Source organism: Herpailurus yagouaroundi, unplaced genomic scaffold (genome assembly GCF_014898765.1).
Source record: "Herpailurus yagouaroundi ecotype Mexico unplaced genomic scaffold, PumYag 180, whole genome shotgun sequence".
NCBI lineage: Eukaryota > Metazoa > Chordata > Mammalia > Carnivora > Felidae > Herpailurus > Herpailurus yagouaroundi.
This window is the reverse complement of record NW_024412411.1, coordinates 25,990,304-26,001,124: the sequence shown is the minus strand read 5'-3', so window position 1 is coordinate 26,001,124 and position 10,821 is coordinate 25,990,304.

The following is a 10,821-nucleotide window of genomic DNA, read 5'->3' as shown; positions in this document are numbered from 1 at the left end:
ATAAAGGAACAACCATAAAACGAGTAACGATAGGGGCGCCTGGGTGGCTCAGTCGGTTAAGCGGCCGACTTCGGCTCAAGTCATGATCTCGCAGTCCGTGAGTTCAGCTCCCGCGTTGGGCTCTGTGCTGACAGCTCAGAGCCTGGAGCCTGTTTCAGATTCTGTGTCTCCCTCTCTCTGACCCTCCTCTGTTCATGCTCTGTCTCTCCCTGTCTCAAAAATAAATAAAATGTTAAAAAAAAATAAAAAAAAAAAACAAGTAACGATATGATAATCAATACATACCTATCAATAATTATGTTGAATGTAAATGGAATAATATCTCTAATAAAAAGATATGGAGGTTTTTTCTGGATCAGTTTCAAGAGAATAGGAGTTCACACTTCCTTAAATGTTTGGTAGACGCAGGAAAAAGTCTGAAAAAACCTCCAAAAGCATGGAGGTTAAAGAACACCCTACTAAAGAATGAATGAGTCAACCAGGCAATTAGAGAAGAAATTTAAAAATATATATGGAAACAAATGAAAATGAAAATACAACAACCAAACATTTGGGACGCAGCGAAAGCAGTCCTGAGAGGAAAATACATTGCAATCCAGGCCTCTCTCAAGGAACAAGAAAAGTCCCAAAAACAAAATCTAACAGCACACCTAAAGGAAATAAAAGCAGAACAGCAAAGACACCCTAAATCCAGCAGAAGAAGAAAATAAAGATTAGAGCAGAAATAAACAATATAGAATCTAAAAAAACTGTAGAGCAGATCAATGAAACCAAGAGTTGGTTTTTTGAAAAAATAAACAAAATTGATAAACCTCTAGCCAGGTTTCTCACAAAGAAGAGAGAGATGACCCAAATAGATAAAATCATGAATGAAAATGGAATTATTACAACCAATCCCTCAGAAATACAAGCAATTATCAGGGACTACTATGAAAAATTATATGCCAACAACTGGACAATCTGGAAGAAATGGACAGATTCCTAAGCACCCAAACACTTCCAAAACTCAAACAGAAAGAAATAGAAAACTAGAACAGGCCCATAATCAGCAAAGGAATTTAATCAGTTATCAAAAATCTCCCAACAAATAAGAGTCCAGGACCAGATGGCTTTCCAGGGGAATTCTACCAGACATTTAAAGCAGAGGTAATACTTATCCTTCTCAAGCTGTTCCAAAAAATAGAAAGGGAAGGAAAACTTCCAGACTCATTCTATGAAACCAGCATTACTTTGATTCCCAAACCAGACAGAGACCCAGCAAAAAAAAAGAGAACTACAGGCCAATATCCATGATGAATATAGATGCAAAAATTCTCAAGAAGATACTAGCAAATCGAATTCAACAGCATATAAAAAGAATTTTTTCACTATGATCAAGTGGGATTCATTCCTGGGATGCAGGGCTGGTTCAACATTCGCAAATCAATCAATGTGATACATCACATTAATAAAAGAAAAGATAAGAACCATATGATCCTGTCAATCGATGCAGAAAAAGCATTTGACAAAATTCAACAACCTTTCTTAGTAAAAACCCTCGAGAAAGTCGGGATAGAAGGAACATACTTAAACATCATCAAAGCCATTTATGAAAAGCCAACAGCTAATATCATCCTCAATGGGGAAAAACCGAGAGCTTTCTCCCTGAGATCAGGAACACGACAGGGATGTCCACTCACACCACTGTTGTTTAACATAGTGTTGGAAGTGCTAGCATCAACAATCAGACAACAAAAGGAAATCAAAGGCATCAAAATTGGCAAAGATGAAGTTAAGCTTTCACTTTTTGCAGATGACATGATATGATACATGGAAAATCCGATAGACTCCACCAAAAGTCTGCTAAAACTGATACATGAATTCAGCAAAGGCGTAGGATACAAAATCAATGTACAGAAATCAGTTGCATTCTTATACACTAATAATGAAGCAACAGAAAGACAAAGAAACTGATCCCATTCACAATTGCAGCAAGAGGCATAAAATACCCAGGAATAAACTTAACCAAAGATGTAAAAGATCTGTATGCTGAAAACTATAGAAAGCTTATGAAGGTAATTGAAGAAGATATAAAGAAATGGGAAAACATTCCGTGCTCATGGATTGGAAAAATAAATATTGTCAAAATGTCAATACTACCCAAAGCTATCTACACATTCAATGCAATCCCAATGAAAATTGCACCAGTATTCTTCTCAAAGCTAGAACAAGCAATCCTAAAATTTATGTAAACACAAAAGGCCCCGAATAGCCAAAGGAATTTTGAAGAAGACCAAAGTGGGAGGCATCACAATCCCAGACTTCAGCCTCTATTACAAAGCTGTAATCATCAAGACAGCATGGTATTGTCACAAAAACAGACACATAGACCAATGGAATAGAATAAAAACCCCAGAACTAGACCCACAAAAGTATGGCCAACTCATCTTTGACAAAGCTGGAAAGAATATCCAATGGAAAAAAAAAAAGTCTCTTTAGCAAATGGTGCTGGGAGAACTGGACAGCAACATGCAAAAGATTGAAACTAGACCACTTTCTCACACCATTCACAAAAATAAACTCAAAATGGAGAAGGACCTGAATGTGAGACAGGAAACAATCAAAACCCTAGAGGAGAGAGCAGGAATAAACCTCTCTGAAAAAAAAAAAAAAAACCTCTCTGACCTTAGCTGAAGCAATTTCCTATTTGACAAATCTCCAAAGGCAAGGAAATTAGAAACAAAAATAAAATATTGGCACCTCATGAAGATAAGAAGCTTCTGCATTGCAAAAGAAATAATCAACAAAACTAAAAGGCAACCAATGGAATGGGAAAAGATAATTGCAAATGACATATCGGACAAAGGGCTAGAATACAAAATCTATAAAGAGCTCACCAAACTCCACACCCGAAAAACAAATAATCCAGTGAAGAAATGGGCAGAAAACATGAATAGACACTTCTCTAAAGAAGACATCCAGATGGCCAACAGGCACATGAAAAGATGCTCAACGTCTCACCTCATCAGGGAAATACAAATCAAAACCACACTCAGATATTACCCAATGCCAGTCAGAGTGGCCAAAATGAACAAATCAGGAGACTCTAGATGCTGGAGAGGATGTGGAGAAACGGGAACCCTCTTGCACTGTTGGTGGGAATGCAAACTGGTGCAGCCACTCTGGAAAACAGTATGGAGTTTCCTCAAAAAATTACAAGTAGACCTACCCTATGATCCAGCAATTGCACTGTTAGGAATTTACCCAAGGGATACAGGAGTGTTGACGCATAGGCGCACTTGTACCCCAATGTTTATAGCAGCATTTCAACAATTGCCAAGTTATGGAAAGATCCTAAATGTCCCATCAACTGATGAATGGATAAAGAAATTGTCGTTTATATACACAATGGAACACTACGTGGCAACGAGAAAGAATGAAATATAGCCTTTTGTAGCAATGTGGATGGAACTGGAGAGTGTTAGCTAAGTGAAATAAGCCATACATAGAAAGACAGATACCATATGTTTTCACTCTTATGTGGATCCTGAGAAACTTAACAGAAGACCATAGGGGAGAGGAAGGAAAAAAAAAAGAGTGGGAGGGAGCCAAAACATAAGAAACTCTTAAAAACTGAGAACAAACTGAGGGCTGATGGGGGGTGGGAGGGAGGGGAGGATGGGTGATGGGTATTGAGGAGGGCACGTGTTGGGATGAGCACTGGGTGTTGTATAGAAACCAATTTGACAATAAATTTCATATTTTAAAAAAAATGTTTCGTAGAATTCCCCTGGAAAGCTATCTGGCCTGGACTCTTGTGTTTGGCAGATTTTTGATTACTAATTCGATTTCTTTACTGGTTATGGGTCTGTTTAAAATTTATGTTTCTTCCTTTTTCAGTTTTGGTAGTGTACATGTTTCTAGGAGTTTGTCCATTTCGTCAAGATTACCCATTTTATTGGCATATAATTGCCCATAATATTCTCTTATTGTTTTTATTTCTGTTGTGTTGGTTGTGATCTCTCCTCTTTCATTCTTGAGTTTATTTGGGTCCTTTCCTTTTTCTTTTTGATCAAACTGGCTAGTGGTTTATCAATTTTGTTAATTCTTTCAAAGGACCAGCTTCTGGATTCATTGATCTGTTCTAACTGGTTTTTTTTTGTGGGTTTTTTGGTTTTCAATAGCATTAATTTCTGCTCTAATCTTTATTATTTCCTACCTTCTGCTGGCCTTGGGTTTTATTTGCTGTTATTTTTCTGGCTCCTAGAACAATATGTTTCTCTCAATAGATGCAGAGAAAGCATTTGACAAAATACAGCATCCTTTATTGATAAAAACTCTCAAGAATGTAGGGAAAAAAGGAGCATACCTTGAGATCATAAAAGCCATATATGAACGACCCAATGCTAATATCATCCTCAATGGGGAAAAATGGAGAGCTTTCCCCCTAAGGTCAGGAACAAGACAGGGATGTCCACTGTCACCACTGTTATTCAACATGGTTTTGGAAGTCTTAGCCTCTGCAATCAGACAACACAAATAAATAAAAGGCATCCAAATAGGCCAAGAGGAGGTCAATCTTTCACATTTCACAAATGACATGATAGCTTATATGGAAAACCCTAAAGAGTCCACCAAAAAACTGCTAGAATTGATTCATGAATTCAAGAAAGTTGCAAGATATAAAATCAACACACAGAAATCGGTTGCATTCCTATACACCAAGAATGAAGCAATAGAAAGAGAAATCAAGGAATTGATCCAATTTACAGTTGCACAAAAAACTGTAAAATACCTAGGAATAAATCTAACTAAAGAGGTGAACAATTTATACACTGAAAACTATAGAAATCTTATGAAAGAAATTGAAGAAGACACAGAAAAATGGAAAAAGATTCCATGCTCCTGGATAGGAAGAACAAATATTGTTAAAATGTCAATACTACCCAAAGCAATCTACATATTCAATGCAATCCCTATCAAAATAATCCCTACCAGCATTCTTCACAGAGCTAGAACAAATAATCCTAAAATTTGTATGGAACAAGAAAAGACCCCGAATAGCCAAAACGATCTTGAAAAAGAAAACCAAAGCAAGAGGCATCACAATCCCAGACTTCAAGCTATACCACAAAGCAGTAATCATCAAGACAGTATGATATTGGCATAAGAACAGATACTGAGATCAATGGAACAGAAGAGAGAACCCACAAATGGACCCACAAATGTATGGCCAGCTAATCTTTGACAAAGCAGGGAAGAATATCCAATGGAATAAAGACAGTCTTTCCAGCAAGTGGTGCTGGGAAAACTGGACAGCGACATGCAGAAGAATGAACCTGGACCACTTTTTTACACCATACACAAAAATAAATTCAAAATGGATGAAAGACTTCAATGTAAGACAGGAATCCATCAAAATCCTCGAGGAGAAAGCAGGCAAAACCTTTTTGATCTTGGCTGCAGCAACTTCTTACTCAACATGTCTCCAGAAGCAAGGGAAACAAAAGCAAAAATGAACTACTGGGACCTTATCAAAATAAAAAGCTTCTGCACGGCGAAGGAGACAATCAGCAAAACTAAAAGGCAACCAACAGAATGGCAGAAGATATTTGCAAATGACATATGAGATATAGGGTTAGTATCCAAAATCTATAAAGAACTTATCAAACTCAATACCCAAATAACAAATAATCCAGTGAAGAAATTGGCAAAAGACATGAATAGACACTTCTCTAGAGAAGACATCCAGATGGCCAACCAACACATGAAAAATACTCAACATCACTCATCATCGGTGAAATACAAATCAAAACCACAGTGAGATACCACCTTACACCAGTCAAATGGCTAACACTAACTACTCAGGCAACAACCAATGTTGATGAGGATGCGGAGAAAGAGATCTCTTTTGCATTGTTGGTGGGATTGCAAACTGGTACAGCCACTCTGGAAAACAGTGTGGAGATTCCTCAAAAAACTGAAAATAGAACTACCTACGACCCAGCAATTGCACTTCTAGGCATTTATCCACGGAATACAGGTGTGCTGTTTCAAAGGGATACATGCACCCCCATGTTCATAGCAGCACTATCAACAATAGCCAAAGTACGGAAAGAGCCCAAATGTCCATCGATGGATGAATAGATAAAGAAGATGTGGTATATATACATACACACACACACACACACACACACACACACACAATGGAGTATTACTGGGCAATCAAAAAGAATGGAATCTTGCCATTTTCAACTACGTGGATGAAACTGGAGGGTATTAAGCTAAGTGAAATTAGTCAGTCAGAGAAAGACAAAAATCATATGTCTTCACTCCTATGAGGACTTTAAGAGACAAAACAGATGAACATAAGGGAAGGGAAACAGATGTAATATAAAAACAGGAGGGGGACAAAACAGAAACGACTCATAAATATGGAGAACAAACTGAGGGTTACGGGAGGGGTTTTGGGAGGGGGGTGCTAAATGGGTAGGGGGCACTAAGGAATGTACTCCTGAAATCATTGTTGCACTATATGCTAACTAATTTGGATGTAAATTAAAAAAAGAAAAGAAAAAGAAAAGAAAAAAAGAAAAGAAAACTTAAAAAAAAAGATATGGAGTGACAGGAGTACCTGGTTGGCTCAGTGGGTTAAGTATCTGACTCTTGATTTTAGCTCAGGTCACGATTTCATGGTTCATGAGTTTAAGCCCCATATCTGGCTTCATGTTGACAGTGTGGAGACTGCTGGGATTCCTTCTCTCTCCCTCTCTCTCTGTCTCTTTCCTGCTCTCTCTCTCTCACTCTCAAAATAAATAAATGTGAAAAAAAGATATGGGGTGACAGACTGAAAACAAAACAAATAAAAAAACATGACCCATCTTTATCCTGTCTACAGGTGACTCATTTCAGACCTAAAGACACATGCAGATTGAAAGTGAAGGGACAGAAAAGCATTTGCATGTAAATGTAAGTGAAAAGATCATAGTAGCAATACTAATAATGGATGAATAGACTTTAAAAGAAAGATAGCAACACAAGACAAAAAAGGGCAATATATAATCATAAAGGGAACAGTTCAACAAGAAAATATAACATTTATAAATATTTATGCACCCAACATGAAAGCACCCAAATACATAAAGCAGCTAATAACAAACATTAAAAAAGCAATCAATAAGAATTCAATAATAGTAAGGGTCTTTATAGCCCTACTTATATCAATGTGTAGATCATCCAAACAGAAAATCAACAAGGACACAGAGACCTTGAATGACACATGGGACCAGATGAGTCTAACAGATATATTCAGAACACTGTATCCTAAAACAGCAGAATACATGTTTTTCTCAAGTGTACATGGAACATTCTACAGAATAGATCACATATTAAGCCACAAAACAATTCTCAACAAATTCAAGTTATACCAGGCATCTTTTCTGACCACAATACTAGGAAACAAGAGATCAATCACAAGAAAAAAATCTGGAAAGACTCCAAAACATGGAGGTTAAATAACATGCTACTAAACATGCTACTCAACCATGACATCAAAGAGGAAACTTTAAAAATGCATGAGGACAAACGAAAATGAAAACACAATTGTCCAAATTCTTTGGTATGTAGCAAAAGCTGTTCTATGAGGGATGTTTCTAGCAATACAGACCTATTTTAAGAAGCAAGAAAAATCTCAAATAAACAACCAAGTTTTACAACTAGAGGAGCTAAAAAAGAACAAACAGAACCTAAAACTAGCAGGGAAAAAAGGGAAGAATAAAGATTAGAGCAGAAGTAAAGAATACAGAAACTACAAAACAAACAGCACGAAAAAAAAAAAAAAAACAACCTAGTAAACAGATCAGGAAAACAAGGAGTTGATTCTTTGAAAAAATTGACAAAATTGGCAAACTTTTAGAGAGATTCAACAGAGGACTCAAACAAAATCAGGAATGAAGTAGGAGAAATAACAGCCACCACAAGAGTACAAAGATTGTAAAATAATGTCCTGAAAAATTATACGCCAACAATTTGGAGAACCTAGAAGAAGTGAATAAATTCCTAGAAATATATAACCTTCTAATGCTGAGCAAGAAGAAATAAAAAAAAATTGAACAGAAAAATTACCAGTAATGAAATTGAATCAGTAATCAAAAAATCTCAACAAACAAAACAGGATCAGACAGCTTCACAGGTAAATTCTACAAATCATTTAAAGAAGAGGTGATACCTATTATTCTCAAACTATTCAAAAATAAATAAATAAATTAATTAATTAATTAATCAAACAGGAAGGAATACTTTGAAATGCATTCTATGAGACCAGCATGACCTTGATGCTAAAACCAAATAAAGACACTCCAGGAAAAGAGAATTCCAGGCCACTAACTCTGATGAACACAGGTGCAAAAATCCTCAATAAATATTAGCAAACTGAATTAAAAAAAAAATGTAAAGAATCATTCACCATTATCATGTGGCATTTATTCCTGGGATGTAAGGGTGTTTCAATTAAAAAAAAGGGGGGGGGTTGGGCAGAAGCCATGAGCACACATTTCTCCAAAGAAGATACACAGATGGTCATTACCCACTCTGGAGAACAGTATGGAGGTTCCCCCCAAAAAACTAAAAATAGCGGGGTGCCTGGGTGTCTCAGTCAGTTGAGTGTCTGACTTCAGGTGAGGTTATGATCTCATGGTTCATGAGTTTGAGACCTGCATCAGGCTCTGAGCTAACAGTTTGGAGCCTGGAGCATGCTTTGGATTCTGTGTCTCCCTCTCTCTTTGCCCCTCTGCTGATCGTACTCTGTCTTTCTCTCTCTCAAAAATAAATAAAAGATAAAAATATTTTTTTAAAAACTAAAATAGAACTATATATATATATATATATATATATATATATATATTAGAGATATATATATATATATATATATATATATATATAGTAGAACTATATATATAATACCATAATATTTCACTCATATGTGTAATTGTGTAATTTAAGAAATAAAACAGATAAACATATGGGAAGGAGAAGAAAAAGAGAAGAGATGGAAAAAAAAACAAAAGAGACTCTTAATGATAGAGAACAAACTGAGGGTTGAGGGAGGGAAGGTTGGTGGGAGATGGGCTAAATTAGTGATGGGTATTAAGGAGGGCACTTGTGATGATCACTGGATGCTATATGTAAGTGATGAATCACTGAATTCTAATCCTGAAACCAATGCTTCACTGTTAAGTAAAAAGAAAGAAAGAGAGAGAGAGAGAGAGAGAGAGAGAGAGAGAGAGAGAAAGGAAGGGAGGAAGGGGGAAAGCAAATAGAACTACCTTATGATCTAGTAATTCCACTACTGGGTATTTACACAAATATCTTGAAAACATTAAATTGAAAATATGTTTATTGCAGCATTATTTACCACGGCCAAATTATGGAAGCAGCACAATGCCCATTATAGATGAATGGATAAAGACATTATCCATTTGCAACAACATGGATAGAACTAACAAATATAATGCTAAGTGAAGTAAGTTAGTCAGAAAAAGACAAATACTTTGATTTCACTCATGTGGAACTTAAAAAACAAGCAAAGAAAAAAAAATGAGAGAAACCAAAACCCTGTCTTTTAACTATAAAGAACATACTGGGGCGCCTGGGTGGCGCAGTCGGTTAAGAGTCCGACTTCAGCCAGGTCACTATCTCGCGGTCCAGGAGTTCGAGCCCCGCGTCAGGCTCTGGGCTGATGGCTCAGAGCCTGGAGCCTGTTTCCGATTCTGTCTCTCCCTCTCTCTGCTCCTCCCCCGTTCATGCTCTGTCTCTCATTGTCCCAAAAATAAATAAACGTTGAAAAAAAAATTTTTAAAGAACATACTGAATATTAGAACAGATTGATGGTTACCAGAGGAGAGGTGTGCAATGGGATGGGTGAAGTAGGTAAAGGGCTTAAGAATACTCATCATGATGAGCACAGAATAAAATATGCAATTGCTGAATCACTATATTGTATGCTTGAAACTAATATAACACTGTATATTTGCTATACTGGAATTGAAAGAAAAAAGACAAATATTTTTTGGAGATTCAGAGGCAATAGAAGCTCTAAAGATTTCAAATACATTAATAAGGTCTATCCTTCTGTTATTTGAGACAGTATACACAAACTTACATCAAGGGATATTTTTCCAAATATTTCCCTCTAAGAGTTGCCAAGATTTTGACCATGGCGGAATGTAAAAGTAATTGGTATAGTGCTTCCTAAACTTTCCCTAAAGTGTTTTTGGAATGGTATCATTGCAGCTACTTTTCAACTCTGAACTGTATAAAATTATACAAATATTACCACAAGCTGATCTTTTAATATCATTTTCTTGGAGTCACAGAGCTCTATAATTTCTGGTCATGTACATTGTAGCTTTTAATAACATCTTGATATTCCATAAGTGGTTTTGATTTTTAGTAGTTATATATCAAGATCCATGGTCTAATCACATGCAATTTAAGTTATAGTGTAATTTTGCCATTACAACATATCAATACACTGTAATTTTGATGGGTTGATTTATCTGGAAGTTTTCATGAGAAGAAAAAGCTACAAAAATGAGACTAAATTGTGACAGTCTTGGTATTATTAATCGCATATATAATTTTACTTAAAAAAGTAAATTCATTGGGAGATTGACTGCCAAAGATTTACTTTTTATGATGCCATTTAATATCATTAATGTGTATATAGAAATTATGATCTTTACATTTGAGCCAAATATTAAAAAAAAGAAGACATAAGTTCTGTGACTCAAGGTTCTTTATTAATCACAGATAAATAGCATTAATAACATATTAATAAATATG